The sequence below is a fragment of the Kogia breviceps genome, chromosome 2 (genome assembly GCF_026419965.1).
Source record: "Kogia breviceps isolate mKogBre1 chromosome 2, mKogBre1 haplotype 1, whole genome shotgun sequence".
NCBI lineage: Eukaryota > Metazoa > Chordata > Mammalia > Artiodactyla > Physeteridae > Kogia > Kogia breviceps.
Window position 1 is genome coordinate 165,041,102 of NC_081311.1, and position 26,048 is coordinate 165,067,149.

The following is a 26,048-nucleotide window of genomic DNA, read 5'->3' on the forward strand; positions in this document are numbered from 1 at the left end:
ATGTTAGTATGTTCATTGACTATAAATAATCTCATAGAGATTGTCTTTGTTTTCTGATCATTTTTGTGGGGGGTGGTAAATTTTTATCTTCTATTATTTATGTTTAAGAGGCATTTACTTAAGAATCTTAACCCTGTGTTTGTCATGTGTGTTGCTAATGTCTTTTGATGCATAGATCCCTAATTTAATCCAAGTTATGTTTTTTTTCCCTTTATGGTTAGTGTTAAGACATCTTTGCCCTGGATGTTCATGAAGATATTCTCTTATATTACCTGCTAGTAGCTTTCTTGTTTTACTTTTCACATTTAAATTTACAAGTCCCCTAAAATTGATTTTTGTATATAGCATAAGGTATAGGCCCAATTCCATCTTTTCCCAGCATGGATAATCAGTTGACCCAGTCCATTTATTGTAAACACTGTCCTTTGTCCATGACTCTACAGTGCCTCCCTTGTGAAAAATGAAGCACCCATGTATGTGTGTGTGTCTCTTTATGGAATCTCTATTCAGTTCCATTGGTCTATCCTGGAAATATTACTGTACTGTCTTCATTGCTATAATTTTATAATGTTTTGATATCAAAGAATGTGGGCTCCCACTTCTCTTCTTCTTCAGAATTTTCTTGGTTATTTTTGGCTCTTTTATTTTTCATATGGATTGTAGAATCAGCTTGTCAGTTTCCCTCAGGAACCTCCTGGAATTTTGGTTGGTATTACATTGAAAGTATGTATCATTTGGGGGAGTTCTGATAAATTACATTATTAATTGTTCCAATCCATTCATGTGGTATATTTCTCCATTTTTAAGACCTTAATTAATTTCTCTTAATACAATTTTATAGATTTCTGTGTAAAGGCTTTGCACATCTTTCATTAGATTTATTCCTAGGTATTTGATGTTTCTCTTGCTGTTAGAAATAGTAACATTTTAAAATTTAAATTTCCAAATTGCTTATTTGTGGTATATAAAAAATGCAATAGATTGTTCTGTGATGGCCATGTATAAAGTAAACTTGCTAAACTCACTTGTTAATTCTAATTACCTCTGTATCATTTTGGATTTTATAGGTACATAATCATGTCATTTGCAAGTAATGAGGGTTTTTGTTTGTTTGTTTCTGATCCTTATACATTTTATTTATGTATTTTATTTGCTTTTCTTGCTTTGTTGAACTGGCTAAAACCTTCAGTACAATATTCAATAGAAGTGATGTTAGTGAATGTTCTTTCTCATTCCCAATCCATTCCCAATCTCAGGGGAAAGTTTCCCATATTTCATCATTAGTTATGATGCATACTCTAGATTTTGGTAGATTTTATTGGGGAATTAAAAAAATTTTAAATGTAACTTTTGCCATTTATATAGAGATAAAACTATAAAACCCTTAGGAAAAATATAGAAGTAAATTTTGTGATCTTGGGTTAAGGTCATGAATTTTAGGTGTGACACCAAAAAAAAAAGAAAAGGACAAAAGAAGAAATAAGATTAGACTTCATCAAAATGAAAACTTATGTACCAAAAGGACACCATCAATAAAGTGAAAAGACAATCCACAGAATGTTTGCAAATTACATATCTGATAAAGGCTGGAATCAGAATATAAAAAGAACTACTTCAACGTAATAAAAAGACACCCCAATTTTAAAAATGGACAAAGGATCTGAGTAGACATTTTTTCAAAGAAGATAGACAAAGATGCTTAGCATCATTAACCATCAGGAAAATTTAAATAAAAAACCACAGTGGGATATCATTTTACATCCACTAGGATAGCTATAATAGAAGAGGCAGATAATAACAAGTTTTAGTGAGGATGAAGAGAAGTTAGAACCGTCATACACTGCTGGTGGAAATGTAAAATGGTGCAGCTGCTTTGGAAAACAGCCTGGCATTTAATCAGAAGTTTAAACATAGTTACCACAGACCAGCAATTCTATTCCTAGGTATACACCCAAGAGAAATGAAAACATATGTTCACACAAAAACTTGTACACAAATGTTCATAGCAGCATTATTCATAATGGCCAAAAAGTGGAAACAATCCAAATGTGCATCAACTGATGAAAAGATAAACAAAAATAGTACCTCCATACGATGGATTATTCAACAATAAAAAGAAAAGAAATACTGATAAATGCTACAACATAAATGATTCTTGGAAACATTAATGCTAAGTAAAGGAAGCCGGATATAAAGGCCAATTACTGTATGATTCCATTTATGTGAAATGTCCATAATTGGCAAACCCATGGAGACAGAAAGTACACTAGTGGTTGGCAGGGTCCGGGGCTGGGTGGAATGGGGAATGACTGCTAGCAGACATGAAGTTTCTTTTTGGGGTGATGAAAATATTCTGGAATTAGATAGTGGTGATGGTTGCACAACTTTGTGAATGTACTAAAAACCACTGTGCAGTTTAAAAGAATGAATTTTATGGTATGTAAATTACTAGTAAAATGGTTATTAAAAAAAGAAACATAAAAAAGAGAATTTATATACTGAACAAAGCACCAGTAAATAGTGGAATAACTCTAAGAAGTCTAATATATCTGGAATTGGAGAGAAAGTGGGGACAAAGAAAAATGTTTGAGAAAATAATGATGGAAAAAACTCATTTTTATTGAAAACTATAATGCCGCAGATCCAAGAATCTTAAAAATGTTCCAAGGACTAGAGACAGGAAAACAATGAAGGCACATCATAATCATTAAATTGTTCAAAAGTAGTGATAAGGAGAAAAATTTTAAAGTAGACAGTGAAATAAGATATGTATGTATGTTTGTTTCTTCTTATCTGCAGTCAATAGTGGTCCCAAAATGTTAAATAGAAAATTCCAGAAATAAAAATTCATAAGTTTTAGACTGCCTGCTTTTCTGGGTAGTGTGATGAAATCTCACATTGCCCTGCTTCATCCTTCCTGGATCCCCAACCATTGACATTGTATCATCAGAAGATCAGTAGTAGCCAAATGCTATGTCACAGTGCCTATGGCATTCAACTCACTTCATCTTATTGCATAGGCAATCTATCATCGCATGTCATCACAAGAAGTAGGGTGAGTACAGTACAATGAGATATTTTGAGAGAGAGAGAGAGAGTAAGAACTCATATTCACAAAACTTATTACAGTATATTGTTATAATTGTTCTATTTTATTATTGTTGTTAATCTCTTATTGTGCCTAATTTATAAATTAAACTTTATCATAGGTATGGATAGGAAAAAACCTGGAATATACAGAATTTGGTACTATCCATGATTTCAGGCATCCACTGGGTATCTTAATACATGTCGCCTGTCGATAAGGGTAGACTACTATAAAGAGAAAATAAGGAAGACAGGCGATTTCTCAGTGTAATCCATTCAAGTGAGGGGACAATGGAGCAACATTCTTTAAAATAATGGAAGAGAAGGAAAAAGTTAATCCTAGAATCCTATAACCAGTGAAAGTGCCATTCAAAAATAAAGATTATGTAAAGAATTTCAAACGCTGAAAGACGTAATCACAAGCTTACCTGCACTACAAGAAATGTTTAAAGGAAGTGGTTGTGACTTTGTTAAATTATCATTTGTTAAGTAGAGTCCCAGCGTGTTGGATGGTGAGGTTCAACAAAAGACCACAAGGGAATTGAAATAGGAAAGTGTATTACTCACAGGTCCTGGAGGAGGTACACAGCACACCTTGAGGGGCCACAAGGGGAGGCCAAGGGAGGGTGCAGACAGAAGAGGAGTGGTGGGACTGGGGACACTTGCCTTTATGAGTGTCTTCAGGTGGACTGCTTTGAGGTTTCCTGGCTAATGCTGAATTGGTGAATTCAAACCCAAAAGAGCAGGGGTTTGGTAAGCCTTGTAGGGTTCTTATCTTTTTTTTAAACACCTTTATTGGAGTATAATTGCTTTACAATGGTATGTTAGTTTCTGCTTTATAGCAAAGTGAATCAGCTATACATATACATATATCCCCATATCTCTTCCCTTTTGTGTCTCCCTCCCATCGTCCCTATCCCACCCCTCTAGGTGGTCACAAAGCACTGAGCTGATCTCCCTGTGCTATGCAGCTGCTTCCCACTAGCTATCTATTTTATATTTGGCTGTATATATAAATCCATGCCACTCTCACTTTGTCCCAGCTTACCCTTCCCACTCCCTGTGTCCTCAAATCCATTCTCTACACATCTGCATATTTATTCCTGTCCTGCCCCTAGATTCTTCAGAACTTTTTTTTTTAGATTCCATACATACTTACTTCACTCGGTATGACAGTCTCTAAGTCCATCCACCTCACTATAAATAACTCAATTTCGTTTCTTTTAATGGTTGAGTAATATTCCATTGTATATATGTGCCACATCTTCTTTATCCATTCATCTGTTGATGGACACTTAGGTTGCTTCCATGTCCTGGCTATTGTAAATAGAGCTGCAATGAACATTTTGGTACATGACTCTTTTTGAATTATGGTTTTCTCAGAGTATATGCCCAGTAGTGGGATTGCTGTGTCATATGGTAGTTCTATTTGTAGTTTTTTAAGGAACCTCCATATTGTTCTCAATAGTGGCTGTATCAATTTACATTCCCACCAACAGTGCAAGAGGGCTCCCTTTTCTCCACACACTCTCCAGCATTTATTGTTTATAGATTTTTTGATGGTGGCCATTCTGACTGGTGTGAGGTGACACATCATTGTAGTTTTGATTTGCATTTCTCTAATGATTAGTGTTGTTGAGCATCCTTTCATGTGTTTGTTGGCAATCTGTGTATCTTCTTTGGAGAAATGTCTATTTAGGTCTTCTGCCCATTTTTGGATTGGATTGTTTGTTTTTTTGATACTGAGCTGCATAAGCTGCTTGTATATTTTGGAGATTAATCCTTTGTCAGTTGCTTCATTAGCAAATATTTTCTCCCATTCTGAGGGTTGTCTTTTCATCTTGTTTATGGTTTCCTTTGCTGTGCAAAAGCTTTTAAGTTTCATTAGGTCCCATTTGCTTATTTTTGTTTTTATTTCCATTTCTCTAAGGAGGTGGATCAAAAGGATCTTGCTGTGATGTATGTCATAGAGTGTTCTGCTTATGTTTTCCTCTAAGAGTTTTATAGTGTCTGGACTTACATTTAGATCCTTAATCCATTTTGACTTTATTTTTGTGTATGGTGTTAGGGAGTGTTCTAACACCATACACAATTTCGTTCTTTTACACATAGCTTTCCAGTTTTCCCAGCACCACTTATTGAAGAGGCTGTCTTTTCTCTATTGTATTTTCTTGCCTCCTTTATAAAAAATAAAGTGACCACATGTACATGCGTTTACCTCTGGGCTTTCTATCCTGTTCCATTGATCTATATTTCTGTTTTTGTGCCAGTACCATACTGTCTTCATTACTGTAGCTTTGTAGTATAGTCTGAAGTCAGGGAGCCTGATTCCTCCAGCTCCGTTTTTCTTTTTTCTTTTCTTTTTTTTTTTTTTTGGTGGTACGCGGGCCTCTCACTGCTGTGGCCTCTCCCGTTGCGGAGCACAGGCTCCGGAGGCGCAGGCTCAGTGGCCATGGTTCACGGGCCCAGCCGCTCCACAGCATGTGGGATCTTCCCAGACCAGGGCACAAACCTGTGTCCCCTGCATCCGCAGGCGGATTCTCAACCACTGTGCCACCAGGGAAGCCCCAGCTCCGTTTTTCTTTCTCAAGATTGCTTTGGTGGCATGGACATATATATACACTACCAAACGTAGGGTGGATAGCTAGTGGGAAGCAGTTGCATGGCACAGGGAGATCAGCTAGGTGGTTTGTGACCACCTAGAGGGGTGGGATAGGGAGGGTGGGAGGGAGGGAGATGCAAGAAGGAAGAGATATGGGAACATATGTATATGTATAACTGATTCACTTTGTTGTAAAGCAGAAACTAACAAAGAACATGGTATATCTCTCCATGTGTTTTCATCATCTTTAATTTCTTTCAGCAGTGTCTTATAGTTTTCTGCATACAGGTCTTTTGTCTCCTTATATAGGTTTATTCCAAGTATTTTATTCTTTTTGTTGCAATGGTAAATAGGAGTGCTTCCTTAGTTTCTCTTTCAGATTTTTCATTATTAGTGTAGAGGAATGCAAGAGATTTCTGTGCAATATTTTTGTATCCTGCTACTTTACCAAATTCATTGATTAGCTCTAGTAGTTTTCTGGTAGAGTCTTTAGGATTCTGTATGTATAGTATCATGTCATCTTCAAACAGTGACAGCTTTACTTCTTCTTTTCCCATTTGGATTCCTTTTATTTCTTTTTCTTCTCTGATTGCTGTGGCTAAAACTTCCAAAACTATGTTGAGTAATAGTGGTGAGAGTGGGCAACCTTGTCTTGTTCCTTATCTTATGGAAATGGTTTCAGTTTTTCATCATTGAGAATGATGTTGGCTGTGGGTTTGTCATATACAGCCTTTATTATGTTGAGTTAAGTTCCCTCTATGCCCACTTTCTTGAGGCTTTTATCCTAAATGGGTGTTGAATTTTTTATAAATTTATTTATTTATTTTTGGCTGTGTTGGGTCTTCGTTTCTGTGCGAGGGCTTTCTCCAGTTGTGGCGAGTGGGGGCCACTCTTCATCGCGGTGTGTGGGCCTCTCACTGTCACGGCTACTCCCGTTGTGGAGCACAGGCTCCAGACGCGCAGGATCAGTAGTTGTGGCTCATGGGCTTAGTTGCTCCATAGCATGTGGGATGTTCCCAGACCAGGGCTCAAACCCGTGTCCCCTGCATTGGCAGGCAGATTCTTAACCATTGCCTCACCAGGGAAGCCCATGAGTGTTGAATTTTGTCAAAAGCTTTTTCTGCATCTATTGAGATGATCATATGGCTTTTCTTTTTCAATTTGTTAATACAGTGTATCACACTGATTGATTTGTGTATATTGAAGAATCCTTGCATTTCTGTGATAAATCCTACTTGATCATGGTGTATGATCCTTTCAAGGTGCTTTTGGATTCTGTTTGCTACTATTTTGTTGAGGATTTTTGTGTCTATGTTCATCAGTGATATTGGCCTGTAGTTTTCTTTCTTTGTGACATCTTTTTCTGGTTTTTGTATCAGGGTGATGGTGGTCTCATAGAATGAGTTTGGGAGTGTTCCTCCCTCTGCTATTTTTTGGAAGAGTTTGAGAAGGATAGGTGTTAGCTCTTCTCTAAATGTTTGATAGAATTTGCCTGTGATGCCATCTGGTCGTGGGCTTTTGTCTGTTGGAAGGTTTTTAATCACACTCTCAATTTCAGTGCTTGTTATTGGTCTGTTTATATTTTCTATTTCTTCCTGGTTCAATCAGGGAAGGTTGTGCTTTTCAAAGAATTTGTCCATTTCTTCCAGGTTGTCCATTTTATTGGCATATAGTTACTTGTAGTAATCTCTCATGATCCTTTGTATTTCTGCAGTGTCAGTTGTTACTTCTCCTTTTTCATTTCTAATTCTATTGATTTGAGTCTTCTCCCTTTTTTTCTTGATGAGTCTGGCTAATGGTTTATCGGTTTTGTTTATCTTCTCAAAGAACCAGCTTTTAATTTTAGTTGATCTTTGCTATCATTTCCTTCATTTCTTTTTCATTTATTTCCGATCCAATCTTTATGCTTTCTTTCCTTCTGCTAGCTTTGGAGGTTTTTTTGTTCTTCATTCTCTAATTGCTTTAGGTGTAAGGTTAAGTTGTTTATTCGAGATGTTTCCTGTTTCTTAAGGTAGGATTGTATTGCTATAAACTGCCCTTTTATGTATGTATGTATGTATGTATTTATTTATTTATTTTTTTTTGTGGTACACGGGCCTCTCACTGTTGTGGCCTCTCCCGTTGCGGAGCACAGGCTCCGGACGCGCAGGCTCAGTGACCATGGCTCATGGGCCCAGCCGCTCCGCAGCATGTGGGATCTTCCCGGACCGGGGCACGAACCCGTGTCCCCTGCATTGACAGGTGGATTCTCAACCACTGCACCACCAGGGAAGCCCAAACTGCCCTTTTAGAACTGCTTTTGCTGCATCCCAAAGGTTTTGGTTCACCATGTTTTCATTGTCAGTTGTTTCTAGGTATGTTTTGATTTCCTCTTTGATTTCTTTAGTGATCTCTTAGTTATTAAGTAGTGTACTTATTAGCCTCCATGTGTTTGTATTTTTTTCAGTTTTTTTCCTGTAATTGATATCTAGTCTCATAGCATTCTGGTTGGAAAAGATACTTGATACAATTTCAATTTTCTTAAATTTACCAAGGCTTGATTTGTGACCCAAGATATGATCTATACTGGAGAATATTCTGTGAGCACTTGAGAAGAAAATGTATTCTCCTGTTTTGGGATGGACTGTCCTATAAATATCAATTAAGACCATCTTGTTTAATGTATCATTTTAAGCTTGTGTTTCCTTATTTTTTTTTTTGGATGATCTGTCCATTGGTGAAAGTGGGGTGTTAAAGTCCCCTACTATGATTGTGTTACTGTCAATTTCCCCTTTTATGTCTGTTAGTATTTGCCTTATGTATTGAGGTGCTCCTATGTTGGGTGCATAAATATTTACAGTTGTTATATCTTCTTCTTGAATTCATCCCTTGATCATTATGTAGTATCATTCTTTGTCTCTTGTAATACTCTTCATTTTAAAATTTATTTTGTCTGATATGAGAATTGCTACTCCAGCTTTCTTTTGATTTCCATTTGTATGGAATATCTTTTTCCATCCCCTCAATTTCTGTCTGTATGTGCCCCTAGCTCTGAAGTGGGTCTCTTGTAGACAGCATATATATGGGTCTTGTTTTTGTATCCATTCAGCCAGTCTATGTCTTTTGGTGGGAGCATTTAATCCATTTACATTTAAGTTAATTATCGACATGTATGTTCCTATTACCATTTTCTTAATTCTTTTGGGTTTGTTATTGTAGGTCTTTCCCTTCTCTTCTGTTTCCTGCCTAGAGAAATTACTTTAGTATTTGTTGTAAAGCTGGTTTGGTGGTGCTGAAGTCTCTTAGCTTTTGCTTGTCTGTGAAGGTTTTAATTTCTCCATCAAATCTGAATGAGATCCTTGCTGGGTAGAGTAATCTTGGTTGTAGGTTTTTCTCCTTCATCACTTTAAATATGTCCTGCCATTCCCTTCTGGCTTCCTTAGTTTCTGCTGAAAGATCAGCTCTTAATCTTATGCGGATTCCCTAGTATGTTATTTGTTGTTTTTCCCTAGCTTCTTTTAATTTTTTTGCTTTGTATTTAATTTTTGATGGTTTGCATAATATGTGTCTTGGTGTGTTTCTCCTTGGATTTATCCTGTATGGGACTCTCTGCACTTCCTGGACTTGATTAACTATTTCCTTTCCCATATTAGGGAAGTTTTCAACTATAATCTCTTCTAATATTTTCTCAGACCCTTTCTTTTTCTCTTCTTCTTCTGGGACCCCTATAATTCGAATGTTGGTGCATTTAATGTTGTCTCAGAGGTCTCTGAGGCTGTTCTCAATTCTTTTCATTCTTTTTTCTTTATTCTGCTCTGCAGTAGTTATTTCCACTATTTTATCTTCCAGGTCATTTATCCATTCTTCTGCCTCAGTTATTCTGCTATTGATTCCTTCTAGAGAGTTTTAAATTTCATTTATTGTGTTGTCCATCATTGTTTGTTTGCTCTTTAGTCCTTCTAGGTCCTTGTTAAACGTTTCTTATATTTTCTCCATTCTATTTCTAAGATTTTGTATCATCTTTACTATCATTACTCTGAATTCTTTTTCAGGTAGACTGCCTATTTCCTCTTCATTTGTTTGGTCTGGTGGATTTTTACCTTCCTTCTTCATCTGCTGTGTGTTTCTCTGTCTTCTCATTTTGCTTAACTTACTGTATTTGGGATTTGCTTTTCACAGGCTGCAGGTTCATAGTTTCCTTTTTTTTTTTGGTATCTTCCCCCAGTGGCTTGGGTTCGTTCAGTGGGTTGTGTAGGCTTCCTGGTGGAGGGCACTAGTGCCTGTGTTCTGGAGGATGAGGCTGGATCTTGTCTTTCTGGTGGGCAGGGCTGTGTATGGTGGTGTGTTTTGGGGTTGTCTGTGACCTTATTATGATTTGAGGCAGCCTATCCGTTAATGGGTGGGGTTGTGCTCCTGTCCTGCTAGTTGTTTGGCATAGGGTGTCCAGCACTGTAGCTTACTGGTCGTTGAGTGGAGCTGGATCTTAACGTTGAGATGGAGATCTCTGGGAGAGCTTTTGCCATTTGATATTACATGGAGCCAGGAGGTCTCTTGTGGACCCATGTCCTGAACTCGGCTCTCCCACCTCAGAGGCACAGGCCTGACACCCGGCTGGAGCACCAAGACTCTGTCAGCCACCCGGCTCAGAAGAAAAGGGAGAAAAAAAGAAAGAAAGAAAAAAAGAAAAGAAAAGAAAGTTATTAAAATAAAAAATAATTTAGAAATAATAATATTAAAAAGTAATAAAAAAGTAAAGAAAGAAGAGAGCAACCAAACCAAAAAACAAGTCCACCAATGATAACAAGCGTTAAAAACTATACTAAAAAATAATAATAATAATAATATATAGACAGACAGTACCCTAAGACAGTTGGTAAAAGCAAAGCTATACAGATAGAATCACACAAAGAAGCATACACATACACACTCACAAAAAGAAAAAGGAAGAAAAAAATATATAATTGCTCCCAAAGTCCACGGCCTCAATTTGGGATGATTTGTTGTCTCTTCAGGTATTCCAGAGATGCAGGGTACGTCAAGTTGATTGTGGAGATTTAATCTGCTGCTCCTGAGGCTACTGGGAGAGATTTCCCTTTCTCTTCTTTGTTCCACAGCTCCTGGGGTTCAGCTATGTATTTGGTTGCATGTAGGTTGTCGGTTGCCTGATGGTTTCTGTTCTTTGCTTAGGACGGGATTAAAGTAGCAGCTGATTCAGGGTCTCTGGCTCGGGCCGGGGAGAGGGAGGGGTATGGAATGAGGAGTGAGCCTGCGGTGAGAGGGCAGCGTGACGTTGCACCAGCCTGAGGCGCAACGTGTGTTCTCCTGGGGACATTGTCCCTGCATCATGGGACCCTGGGAGTGGTGGGCTGCACAGGCTCCCAGGAGGGGCGGTGTGGATAGTGACCTGTGCTTGCACACAGGCTTCTTGGTGGCTGCAGCAGCAGCCTTAGCATCTCATGCCCGTCTCTGGTGTGCACACTGATAGCCACGGCTCGTACGGATCTCTGTGGCTTGTTTAGGCAGTGCTCTTCATCCCTTCTCCTCACGCACTGTGAAACAATGGTCTCTTGCCTCTTAGACAGGTCCAGACCTTTTCCCGGTCTCCCTCCCTCTAGCTGTGGTGCACTAGCCCCCTTCAGGCTGTTTTCATGCAGCCAACCCCAGTCCTCTCCCTGGGGGTCTGACCTCCAAAGCCCGAGCCTCAGCTCCCAGCACCCTCCTGCCCTGGCAGGTGAGCAGACAAGCCTCTTGGGCTGGTGAGTGCTGGTCGGCACCGATCCTGTGTGCAGGAATCTCTCCGCTTTGCCCTCCGCACCCCTGTTGCTGCACTCTCCTCCATGGCTCTGAAGCTTCCCCCCTGCCACCCACAGTCTCCACCAGTGAAGGGGCTTCCTAGTGTGTGGAAACCTTTCTTCCTTCACAGCTCCCTCCCACTTGTGCAGGTCCCATCCCTATTCTTTTGTCTCTGCTTTTTCTTTTTTCTTTTGCTCTACCCAGGTATGTGTGGAGTTTCTTGCCTTTTGGGAGGTCTGAGGTCTTCTGCGAGTGTTCAGTAGGTGTTCTGTAGGAGTTGCTCCACATTTTGATGTATTTCTGATGTATCTGTGGGGAGGAAGGTGATCTCCACGTCTTACTCTTCCGCCATCTTGAAGGTCTCTCTCTTGCACATTTTTGACACAATGTTTTCCATTTAACTATTTTCTTTGGTTACATGTCCTCTTTTCTGAAAAACTCACTGTCTTCTTTAGAAATGCTTTGTATTCTCTCTTTTATGGGGATATCCCTTTCGAGTTCAGCCCCAACAAGGGTCCTCCTGCCTGGTATCCTTTGAGTTTGGTTCTGAAACAAAAGAAAGCTTTATTCTTGGAGCGCAGAATGGAGAGGTGTGAACTCCTGCTCTGGCTAACCCCCTCTCCAGACAGGACTTGGGCAGGGCTGCTTTATTGTGGGGTTCTTATCTAAGGGTCTCACAAGGGGAAGGTTCTGGGGGCCAGGAGATACTGTTTATCACAAGGGTGGCTGGGGGAGTCATATCAGGAACTTATATTTACTTATGACTCTGCAGGCTATTATCTAGGGCAGGTGTTTGAGAGGGGGCTAATGTCAGTTCAAGTCCCCTACAGGCTGCTTGGCCACACAAAATGGGTGCCAAGGAAGCAGAATTATGGAGTAGTTTAGCTAAACTCTCAACAGAAATCCTCCAGGCTGAAGGAAAATGATGCCAGATGAAAATAAGGATCTACACAAAGGAATGAAGAACAGTTGAAATACTACAGAGGTAGATACACAAAAATTGTATTACCTAAATCTTTTAAAAAGACAAATGACTGTGTAGACAAAAATAACAAGGTAATGTACAATAAGGATAGCATCAAATTGGTAGGAGAGGAAGGTTCCAACACTATGTGTGAAGTAGTATATCACTAGAAGGCAGATTGTGATAAGTTAAGGGGTATATTCTAAACCTTAAATAGCCACTAAAACAAGAAAGCAAAGAGTAATGAGTAATTAAGCCAACAAAGGAGATAAAATTGAATCAAAAATAGTATTCAGTTAATCCAAAAGAAGGCAGAAATAGAAAAAAAGGAAAAAAAAGAACAGATGGAAAAAATAAAAAAACAAATAGCAAGATGGTTGTCTTAAAGGCTAACCATATCATAATCACATTAAATGTAAATTGAATAAATACTGTAATTAAAAGGCAGAAATTGTCAGATTGGATAAAATAAAAAGACCAAATAATATGCTGTTTATAAGAAGTACATGTAAAATATAAGGACATAAACAGGCTAAATGTAAAAGGATGGGAAAAGATATACCACGCCAATATGAATCTAAAAAAACTAGAGTGGCTATATTAATGTCAGATGAAATAAATTTCAGAGGAATGAATAATACCAGGGATAAAGAAGGTCATTTCATAATGAGGAAGGCGTCACTTCATCAAGAAGATGTAACAATCCTAAATGTTTGTGCAACTAATATCAGAACTGCAAAACAGATGAAGGAAAAGCTGATAGAATTGCTAGAAGAAACACACAATTATATCCAGAGTTTTTAATATATCTTTCTCAATAACCAATAGAACAAATAGAAAATAATGATGGTTATAGGAGATTTAAATAATACAATCAACTACCTTGACATAATTGACATTTATAGAACAATCCACTCAACAACAGTAGAACACACATTTTTTTTTCAAATGTACATGAACATTTACCAAGATAGACAGTATTCTGGGTCATAAAACTAGTCTCAATAAATTTAATAGAATTTAAATTATACAAAATATGTTCTTTGACTAGAGAGAGTAAATTATAAATCAATAATAGAAAGATCTTTGGAAAATCTCCCAATATTTGAAAATTAAATAAAGCACTTTTAAATAACTCATTCATCAGTGAAGATATCAAAAATGAAATTAGAAAATATTTTGAAATTAAGTGACAAAACATCAAAACTCATGGGACAACATAAAGCCAGACATAGGAGGATATTTATAGCAGTTAATACCTGTATTAGAAAAGAAGAAATTTCTTAAACCAAAGATCTCAGTTTCCATCTTAAGATATCAGAAAAAGTAGAGAAAATTGAATTCGAAGTAGGAAAAAAAAAAAGAAAAGAAAGATCAGAGCAAAAATGAATGAATTAGAAAAGAAAAAAAAAATAGAGAACATCAATGAAATCAAAATTTGTTCTTTGGGAAGATCAATGCAATTAAATATACCTCTAGCCAAATAGAGGAGAAAGAAAAGGATAAGACATAAGAATGAGAAAGGTGACATTAATCCAGATTTTTAAAATATTAAAAAGATAATCAGAGAATAGGAAAACTTTAGGCCTATAAATTCTACAGCTGTAATGAAATGGGCAAACTCTTTGAAAGACACAAACTGCCAAATCTCAAAATAGTTAAAATAAGTAAAAGAAGTCAGACAAGAAGTGAATACTGAATATCTAATAATATAAATTTTTGGAAATACAAACTAATAAATAGCAACAACAGATCAGTGGTTGCTGGGGGACAGTGTGCATTGGGGAGGATGGGGTTACAAAGTGGTTGAGGAATTGTTCATTATCTTGATTGTGGTGATGTTTCCACATGTCATACATGTGTCAAAACTTAAATTGTATACTTTAACTGTATGCAGTTTATTGTATGGAATTATACCTCAATAAAGCTCTTAAAATACACAGTAATTTCTCTACATTAATAATAGTTTCAAAGCAGCTTTATTATTTTTTTCATTTATAAGTAAACATTTCCCCTGCCTGAATGTTTCTGGTTTCTTTTTTTCTTTGATGTACAAGACATTGCCTCTGTATATTTTCAAATAGTTCAGTTTTACTTTTACTTGGGAAATAGTGAGTTTGTAGAGTCGGTGTTTTTCAGCTTAAAAAGCTTTCCCTTTTGTATTTTCCTGTGTGTGTGTTTTGGGACACACTTGCTTTCATGTAGGTGCTGAAGTTTCTTCAGGAAAGGCAGTTGGCCATATCATCATCATATCCTTTCCTTCATCTTTCCTGTAATCATGTTATTTTTCTGCATTTTTCTTTGTATTCTGGGAGATTTTCTTGTGACTTTCCTTTACAACAAAATTTCTGTCTTATACAATTTTGCTGCTTAATATTTGACCATGTTTTTCATTTCAAATATTTCTGCAGTTTAGGTAGGGTTTAACAGGGGTACCCACCTCTGTTCCACTCAGTGTCAATTGGGATGATTTGAAGGTTAGGGGCCAGAATCATTTGAAGAATTTTTCCTGCCCATGGCGGGTCGTGGATGTTGGCTGTTGGCTGAGACTTTAAATGGATGATCTACAAGTAGCCTCTGCATGTGGCCTGAGCTTCCTCAGAACACGGTGGCTGGGTCTCAAGAGTAAGTGTCCCTCAAGAGAGCAAGGCAGGACAAAGCTGCGTCACCTTGTATAACTTAGCCTTGTAAGGCACACAGTGCCATTTCTACTACATTACATCTGTTGAAGCAGCACAAAGGCACACCCAGTATCAAGGAGGGGTGGGATAGATTTCTACTCTTACTGAAGTGTGGTGAGGCTCTGAAAGAGCGTGTGAAACCAGAAATATTCCTCTTGCCATTTTTGGAAATTTTAATCTTCCACAGAGAAATTAAGTAATTTTTCCAAGGTCACATGACAATAATGGAGCAAGATTTCTTTTTTCATGGAAATCATTTCTTCTTACATTTTACTGAGTGTAAAAGAGATGCCATCTCAAATTTTCTTAAACGTTTATAAGTAAGACCTTCCACAACTCTTGTGTTATGGTCATGTTCCTTTATGGTGTAGAGGTATTTATTAGAGTCTTTTATGTTACAAAATATTTTTATAACTTCATATTGATTTATCTTGTGATTACTCTTGTAATATTTTAATTTAAGAAAATATTTTCTTAAGAAGTGACACAAGTTTACTCTTGCTAGATTTCCTCAGTTTTAGCTAGGCTGTTTTTAAAGCCCTTAAAATTTAAGTGAAGAACTAAATCTTTGATTTTAAGTCAGAGGATCTGATGTTACTTATTTAGTGATCTAGTTGTCTTAGGGGTAAGGACTTGTGACTTAGCATAGTCTCAAGTGTTACAGTTCCTTGTAATGAAGGGAATGATTTTACATGATTTATTTATTTTATTCCCAAATGGTGTAGTATTTTGTTTTGCAACATTCTTACATTTTATGACAGATTCTATAATTCTCATTCATCTGTTGAGGAAACCAAGGCATCTTTCTTTGTCCAGGGGTCCCTAGAAGTTATACTTACTGGCTTCCAATTTGGTGACTTTTCATTCCATAGCTATTTTTAGCTGTATCTTGTCAACAAGGTAAAGGAAACTAGAATAGTAGGTCATCCAAACTATGTTGAGGTCATAGTTGATTTACGCTTAAACCCCCAAAATTCCAAGGATACAATGCTGGAAATTTCTTTCTTCACATATTTTCATCATGGTGAACATGGTACTGGCATCCTGGTGGCATTAAGCATAAATGTACATCTAGACTCCAAATTTTTTCTGAATTCTTTCAATTTCTCCAGGGCCTAATTGGAATATATATTGGACTATGTTGGAATACATATATGAATATCTATTACATATATATGTATATGTTTTGCTTGTTTGGAAATTGGTAGATTTGATGCTGCTGTACTGACTCTCGTGTCTGCATTTGTTCATGTCCAAATACGCCATATAAATATTGTCCTCCTTATAAAATATAATGTATAAATATTTAGATTTTAGGATTGCTAAAACAAACAACATACAACAGCTCCTGGCATACTGCTTAATAATCATTTTTATCTGTCTGTTATTTATGTAACCACAGATTTCAGCATTTCTCAACAAGGAGTTCACAATTGCTTAATGGGTAAAACAAACCACTGACATAGGAAAGGATAACAGTTGCTTTTATAAGAATACTTTACAGCACTTATCTCTGAAGAAAGCAATGACACACAGCTGAAAAGATAAGAATGCTATTCAAATAAAATCTCAAGGGTATCGTAACTGTGATTAGATACCGATTAGATATCGTAACAATGATTCGAGGTTTTCCTCAATGGCTAATATTAATGTCCTATATTCTTAAATTTCTCTTTATTTGTTTTACTTCAAAGATGTAGCTGCTACTAATCAGCACATATAGCATAAGGAATTTGACCTTGCAAGCTGGAGAGTCCAGATTTTAGAGCTTCTGCCGTGTCCTTCATCAGCACAGCCATACCTGGGACACCATGTATTCTGATTTTTCTTCATAAAATGCAATCTTGCCAGGCATGTAGGGCCAGGAAAGTGTGCAAATCCCAGCACTTTGGTGAGAAGGCCTAAATAATATATTGGACTTGCAATATTCTAGCCTCCTTGTCATCATATTTAGATCGGGTTTCAGTGCACAGGACCTAAAAGGCCTTTGTTCCCTTTGACAGAGCAACAGAGGTACACATGGAAAATTATCAGGGTTTTTAATTATAGCCTCACTTTTTAAATTTTTCCCATCCCCTTTCATGGCAGTTTTCCTGCTGCTTCCCCACCATACTCTGGATGTTTTCTATGTTTCCATGATCTGTTCATTGATTCCCTCCTGTGCACAAAATTTAAATTAGCCTTTCAAGCCAGAAAAATACCAAGATTTCCAGAAAATTTAAAAAAAAATCACTCATAAGCCATCACACAAAGATAAATCAATGGATATTCTGAGTTTGCTCCTCCACCAAATCAAATACACTTTTACCCTTGTATCGTCTTCATTTGATTTTGACTCCTATATACCATTCCCTTTTCTAATTGGTTAATTATTCTATTTGCTCAGGGAAGAGGTGTTTCTGAGCCAGTTCTAATGGGTCAAATGTCCCTCAAAGACCACCCTTCATTGTGAAAACAAAGGGCTTTCACACTGAAACTGTATTTTAGCAGTCACCAGATTAGGAGGTTTTCTTTTTCTTTTTAAATATCACAATGAATTTACTATCAATTTCTCATGCCATCAGTTCAATTTAGTTGCGAGGAGGAATTTAACATGACAATTCAAGGAATTATAATTTTGCTATTAAAAAAATCAAACTGTAGGAGAATATGCTTTTAAAATTGGTTTCTATATTTGTTCATTTGATTTTACCCCATATTTGTTTTTTTTTTTTTTTTTGGTAGAGAACATTTTGGCATCTCTGAGATTTAAAATAAATTTCTGAGTAAAAAAATACTGTTCATTTCTTCTTGAACAGTTTCTAAATAATCATAAAAATATATAATTCACAGATAGAATAAAGCTTTATGTATTATGAGCTCATTTTCCAGTCCGTGATGAATAGATTGTATTCTTTCCTCAGGTACGTGCACAGAATCATAATATGGCAATGTCTCTTTGTGGCAATTTACAAAATAATGCTTTATTTCCTTTTACAGTCATAAACATGCCTGCAGTAGTCCCTGCCATTATAACTACAAGAGGCTTAAAGTCAAATTATCATGTAAAAATGTCTTGATTTCTCAACCTCCCATCCCCCTTACCACCTGTTCTTCCCCTAGTCTTTTTCTCCCCTACTCAGCAGCATCACCATCTCCCCAAGAGCTTTGGCTCAAATCCCAGAGGGTCATGTCCATTCCGCTCTTCTTCTCACACTCCTATATCCAACTCCTGTTAGCATCTTCACCCAAACAGATCTGGAATCTTCTCGCTTCCTTCCATCTCTAACTCTATCAGCTACCTCTATCACCCACCATCCACCATTGTTTTGCAAGGATTATTGAAGTAATTTCTAACTAGATGCTTTAGTCTGTGTTTTTTTTCCCCATGGTAGTCAGAATGAATGAAAAAATGTGTACATCTAGTTGTGTGTGTGTGCATATGTATATGTGTGTGTGTGTGTGTGTGTATAATTGTGTCATTAACTGTGTCATGCTTCTACTTTAAACCCTCAAACAGCTTCCGATTGCACTTAAACCTCAAACTCCCAGACATGATCCCCATGACTTAATGAGCACTGGCCCCTGTATATTACTGCCTGTTATGGACTGCATGTTTGCATTCTCTCATAATTCATACATTGAAACCCTAGCCTCCAATGGGATGTATTAGGAGGTGGGTCTTTGGGAGGTAATTGGGTTTAGATGAGGTTGATAGGCTGGAGCCCCCATGATGGGACTGGTGTCCTTATATGAAGAGAAAGAGACTAGAGCTTCTCTTTTCCACCATGTGAGGACACAAGAAGATGTCTGCAAACTAGGAAAACGGCCTTCACCAGGAAGCAAATAAGTTGGCACCTTGATCTTAGACTTCCCAGGGTCCAGAACTGTGAGAAATAAACTGTTGTTTAAGCCACCCAGTCTGTGGTATTTGTTATAGCAGCCCAAGCTAAGACCCTGCCCTTATCTTCTACCAGTCACTCGGCCACTGTATTCCAGCCTCATATCCATCAAGCTTGTTCTTGCATCTGCACTCCATCTTTTCTCTTCCAGTGACTGTGGTGTGTGTGTGTGTGTGTGTGTGTGTGTGTGTGTGTGTGTGTGATTCTGATTTCAAATGTCATCTTTTCAAGAAGATCTTCTCTGACCACACAGTCTGAAGTAGTGTCTCCAAATATTCTCTATCCCATTCCTGTTTTCTTTGGAGCATTGTGTTTATTTGTTGATTTTTTGGTGGTGGTTGATTTTTATTATCAGCCTTCTCCAAGTAAAATATAAACACTGTAAGAACAGGGATCTCATCTGTCTTATTCACCACGATACTTCTGGCTTCTAGCACAGTGCCTGGCAGATAGGATGCACCCTATAAAAATCTGTTTCATGAATGTCATAAGGCAACTGGCACAACAATAAGGTAGCTAACTGCATAAGGAATCTGCGTAAGGAAGATTATGTATACTTTGCTTCAGGAAAATCTTTGACTTTTACTAAAGTATTTATTCTGGAGTTCTTTAATCTTCTCTGGGATACCTTTCCAGGTCCCCAAATTCTACATTTTAAAATTTATCTTCCTCCCAAACACATCTGCTGTTACAGTGTATCCTATCTCCATGAAAAGAGCACTGATCTCTTATGATCTGAGTTCAATACCTTAGGCTGCCCCTTGTATAGCAAGGGTAGCTGGTGTTTTTCATGTTTATTTAATCATAATGATATAATCTCCTTTCCCTTTTTTCCAGACTTGGTACCTTGGAATAATGGCTAACATTAGCAAGTAAATTTACTTTACTTGGCTGTAAGAATTAGCTCTGGGCTTCCAGATAACTTGGGCAAAAAGTGTGACAGAGTGAAGAATAAAATTCCCATGTAAAGCAAGGACAGATAATAACTCATTGGTAGAGAAAAATTTTCACATCTTTGTACCAAACAAGAGTCTTAATTCAATACCATATTCAAAAAATATTAATTGAATAATTATTATGTACTAGGTACATTTATTGAACTCACATTATTGACCAGCTATACTGTACTACTAGGTACTATATTTCATTGATCTAAGGCACCATGAATTATAAGGTACACGATTATTTTATGTCCCGTTTAGAAATTTTTTAAAATCCTGTCCATTAAACAATAGTATAACATCAACTAAAAGACATTGACTGCTCAAAAAGAAAACAAAATATATGGGTAAAGATGTGCTTAAAGGGTTTACAGTCAAATAGGGGAAGCAGAGATATTAGTAAATAAGGTTATAATACAGTTTGATAATGCAATAATAAAAATATATGCAAAATTCTGTAGTATCACAGAAGAGGAAATGATGAACTCCAGGGTACATGTGTAGAGGGAGTATATCAGAGAAGCTTTCTGAAAAGGCTATTGGGTCTCCAATGGATAAGAGTTTTCTAGGTAAAAACTGTAGAAATAAACATTTCAAGAAATTGTTTATACTATAAGAGAGCTTGATGAGGTCTAAGGTTATAAACGGTTGAGTACTGCTTGAATGTAATGCATGTAGTTTAAGTGAGAAAAAGAAAAGTGAGGAGGGGGTACTGCTAGAGTCAGGCAGAAAGTGGCTGGGAGAGTGCTGCTTCATTTCAATATTTTGAAAAATCGTTTGGACTTATTTAATGAAAGCCACTAGAAGTCTCTAAGCAGAATGGGGCATGATCTGATTATTTGAGTCATTACTTAATACATCAATACAATAATGATTTATTAAGCAACTATGATATAGCAGGCATTGGAATAGGTCTGAATATTCAGTAGTGAGCAAACTGGAGTTCTTCTATATACAGTGTATAGTCAGTGGAGAAGAAAGATAGTTGAGTTAAGCAATCATAAATTTTCTTGATACAGTATATTAATATATAAAAAAGGAAATAGTGTAGTGCAAAGAACACAGGCTCTGGAATTAGATTTACTGGGTTCATATCCAAGTGCCTCTGCTTAATAGAAAATGGAGTTTAAACATCTGTAAAATGGGAATAATAGTAGTATACACTTTAATAGCTTGTAGAGAGAATTAAATGGGAATAGGCACATAGTAGGCACTTAATAAAAGTGACTTCTTGTAAGTGTCATGATAGAGGAAGGACAGGATGCCAACAGGGCTCATGGGAACCTCCTAAACTAATCTAGAGGGAGTCTGGGAAGATATCCCACAAGGAGGAAAGCCCAGGTGAAGACAAGAGATGAGACGAAGTGAGTGGGGCTGGTACTTAAGAATGTTCCAGGCAGAAAGTGTGGGGTTGAAAGAGGAGAAATAACCAATATATAAAGAACTATTACAACTCAACAATAAAAAGATAAGTGACCCATTTAAAAAGCAGGCAAAAGATCTGAAATAGACATGTCTTCAAAGAAGATATACAAATGGCCAACAAACACATGAAAAGATGCTCAGTATCACTAGCCATCAGGGAAATGTAAATCAAAGCCACAGTTAAATACACAATTATAAAGTCGAAATGCTGGGAATAGGAGGTCACTCAGGAAGAATATGGAGCCTGAGAAGAGTTCCAAATCTGGAATCCTAGGAAACCCAGTGACCAGAGTCCAAGGAGGTGCTGAATGATATTCTGGGCCAGTGTGCACGATGTGGGTACCTCGTGAATAACTGCTTCTGTCTCTAGTCCCTCCAGGGGACAATTTTGGGAGGTACTTTCTATGCTGCTCAGGAGGTCCTATGAAATCAAGCCTTTGTTGTTCACAGTTACAATATCAATAGCATATATATGTATTTATTTCCCCTTTCTCATTCTTCCTGGTGATTCACTTCTCCAGAATCAGCAACTAAATAAACTACTATACAGAAATCTTATCTCAGACACTGATTTGGGGGGAACCCAAAATAGTTATTTGATATCAGGAATCGCTTTAGAAAGCAGACCTTTAGGATGATATTCTAGAGAAATCACTCCCTAGTCAAATAGCAACAAGGACCTATTGCTGATAGTCAGTGGGTGATTCCTGATGATAATCTGTAGCATAGTGAAACATCACAATAAAAGAGGCTCACCTGAGGTAGGTTAGGAAGTGGGGTAGGTGAAAGGTAAAGTAGTTGCTCTAGCACCTGAGTGGTATGAGGGGATTGATAATTTAAAGGACTGGGAACTGGCTGCAGAAATCTCCAAGAATGAAAACAACAGGCTCAGTTCAGCCATCTGTCAGTTCAGAGTGAGGCATAAAATCCAAAGGGCCTTCATGGCAGCACATAAAGCGGTTCTCTTCTTGTGAAGCCACAGGGAAGATTTTCAAGCATGTTGAAAATCATACTTATGTGATAGAGCTAAAGGGGGACTGAGGTGATAGAGCTAAAGGGGGACTGAGTGCACAGGTGTGACAGGTTTCTTCTGAAAAACAAGGACCCTGATAAGGAAGACCTGGGATGGGAACATTTGGATGGATAAAAGCTTGAACCTCCAGAGTCTCCTGAGTTCTGGGTCTGCAGCAGTCACCTCTTCCCCTTGTCGGAGGGTGGAGGAAAGCAGCCTTGTTTTCCCTGGAGCCTGTTTAAAGACCTGGCCTGAGGAAGATGCCTTGAAAGAAGATGCTTTTTCTTCTCAAGATCCACCCTCACCTCGTCTCATTCCTCCAGACCAGTAAGTAAAATAAGAGGGGAAGTAAGTTCTCCAAGAGAATACAGTTTACTCACTGAAAAAAAATGGCTTACGTATTCTGGTGAAACCAGAAGAACCCATGTGGGTTTGGATCTTGAAAGGATTGGGTCAGGGAGAATAAAACAGAAGGCTTGACAGGATGGTGTATATTCACATGGGAGAATTTTTGTGTAACACAGGTTCCCTGGAGAGGGTACAGACTTGGATCTGGTGTAATATGCTGCTGGGTGGCTCTTTGAAGTTTGGACACATCAATGGTCTATAGTTTTAAAAAAGTGGAAATTCCTGCTGGAGTCAGAAGTCTCAGGGAGTCCTCTGCTTTCTCTTCGTTCAACCAAAGCTGCTCTGCTTGATAAAGTTGCACTGCTTTATCACTAGGACTTCCACATAAAGTTTCACTTAATAAGAAGCTTCCATTGCTATAAAAAAAAAAAAAAAATGGAAAAGCACTAGATTAGGTGCTCTCCAAGGACCTTTCCAGCTCCAACACCATAGGACCCTGGTCAGTTAAGCTGTGGAGTCTAACTGCCCAAGGTCAAATACAGGTCTCACCTTTTCTAGGCTTTAACACCTAGGGAAAGACACTCACCAATCGTATCTACCTAACAGAGTTATTATCTTGAATGAGAAAAAACACACATGGTACTTGGCACAGCATCTAGCACATAGTAAACATTCAAAACTTATTCTAGAAATATAGGAATGTCTAAGAAACACATTCCTTTAGCTAGATTAGACACAGCATGGAATACGTGATGTAGTTACATCTATACATATTTAAATTTTAAAACCGTGTAGGAATTTTTATATTAAAATATTTAATATCTGCATTCTAAGTAGAGCCTTGTAGAATAACAATATTAGGTTGACTAGAAGAACCTGCCATTTTTATAGGTCCAAAAATGGTTGGAGATTTGCAATTTTGTTTGTTTCTGCATAATATCTGGAAAGGAGCAACTTTTTAGAAAAGGATGAACCTTTGTTAGGTGCAGGCTGGCCAGGCGGAGTTGGCCAGTGATGCCCCACCCCTATGAGGAACAAAGCTGTACCTTGGTGATGATCTCTCACACAGTGTCCATGGGCTGCTGAGCAGGCCAACTTTTGTCTTGACTTCTGAACATGGGTTCCATGATAAAGAACAGTCATAACAAGTCAGAAGGGCTTCCTGGTCCTGTTTCTGTTGCAGCAGAACCAATCAGCTAAGTCCTTGGGAGTCTTATTTGAAAGCCAGATGGTGACAAGATGCATGAGACAATGGTGTTGCTACACTCTTACCTACAGGTTCCTTGATGGGGTGAACAGCAAAGCTTAGTTTTCCTTGTCTTGGGGAAGAGTCAGAGACATGAAAATGAGAACTCTATTGTTATCCCACACATTTATACCTCAGGATTTAATGGTATTAAAATTTAGGTGATCTGTTGTTATTTTCCCTCGTTTTTTTTTTTTTTTTTTTGTAGCTTGTGTGCCTGTGAAAAATAACAAATTCCAGATAGCAATCTTGTAATGCTTGAACCACATACAAAGTACTTATACATACCTTCATCTTGAATTTTCCCTTCCCCAGAGTTTTCCAGGTAAATACATAAACATGGGATTTGTGTCCGAAAGGCATCCTTTCCACTTAGCTCATGTGGTCCTAGGAAATGTCATAGAATCTTTAGAGTCATTCCCATGGCAACAGGCAACTCTATTATCAAGGACACTGCTAGCTTTTCTCTTTGAGAAGGTTTGCTCTATATTTGAGATTCAAAGCTATCTTTATTAATATTTATTTTGGGGTGCATTTTGAGGCACTGTGCTTACACAAACAACTTATATGGTACATACACTTGAGATGGGAAGGCGATTAATGCCTCTTTTCCAGGGAAGCAAAATATGGATTATGTGAAAGGGCTTTGCAATGCTGTGTGATTGGAAGTTTTTGTATGGTTAGGCTGAGGAGAAGCAAAAGGAATGGGGATAGACAGAAAACAACAAACTGGAGTATACACACATATACACAAACCTACACGTGTGCTCACACACACACACACACAATCAACCACAAAATACAGTAGACACCATGCGATAATAAATAGCTACTCTGCAAACTTAGAGTAGAAAGGTTTATTTTCAGCCACCTTGACTATGGAATTTGTAATGGAGATGAAATCCATAATCAGTGCTGGTGTTTTTGACCTGGGTCCTTGGACTCTTTAATCAATAGAAATTGATAAGAGGCCAGGTAAGAAATTCAAGCAAGGCTTTATTGGGACTCACGAGGGAACGAGAACAAGAAACAGGTGTCCTTGCTCACTCTGGGTGAGCTGGTCCCTTTTGGGGGTGGATTGGTGAGTTGGGCCCGAGGGGTGGCTTAAGTGGGCTGCCCACCCCTTTGGTGCTGTGTGCAGGGATCACACAGAAGTACCCTGTTTTTGGCCCTGGCACCTCTGAAGTGACAGTTGGTTTGTGCCCTTTTTGTATCTTATTGTCCATAATTACCTCAACTGTGCCTGCATGCAGTGATTTTAAGCCCCTTATAATAAGTTTCCTTGTATTCCGTTGCTTGAGGAGACATTTGTCCAGGTGCAGCCCTCCAGTAAAGGGTCCCAGGTCCCAGCCTGTCTCGGTGTCTTTTCCACTGAGTGTCTGTGCTATTAAAATATTAGCAGGGATCACTGTGTGGGGTGTGATGGTTTTTCTGTGTCTGGACCCTCATTATTTTATTGCATTTCCTATGATGTCATAAGGGAAGCAAATAATTGGAGACATTACTAGATAAACTCTATTGAGTCCATTTCATGCCTTATGAATTGGAAACAAATGGGAAAGCCTGCACAAAGGAGAGCCTTGTTTTACGAAAACAAAAACCAACCAACCGACGACAACAACAACAAAAAACCCCAATGCCTCTTCCAGCCTCAGAGGCTAGTCTAGGGTGGGACTCAAATTAAAAAAAAAAAAAAAAAAATCTCCAGGTGATGTCAGTGTATGACCAAGACTGATTAGCTTAATTACCTTGGAAATTATTAACATTTTGTTTGATAAAGAAATGTCTCATTTTGTGTCATATGACTGACATGGGTCTACCTTCCAGTTTTCATCAAGATATACCAGATGTTTTTAAATATTTCAAGGTGTATAAATATATAATTGAATTAAATGCTAGAATTATCTTATTAATAGGGAAGGTACTACTCCCCCTTGACAATAAAGGAAAGTGAAGCTTCACGCAACTAAATGACTCCAGTCATAGTTTTGACTCACAGCCTGATTCTAAAGCTGATATTCTTTTTACTGTTCCATACCATATTCACCATAAGTCAAGCAGATTATATTCTAGGAACCTGGCAGCAAAA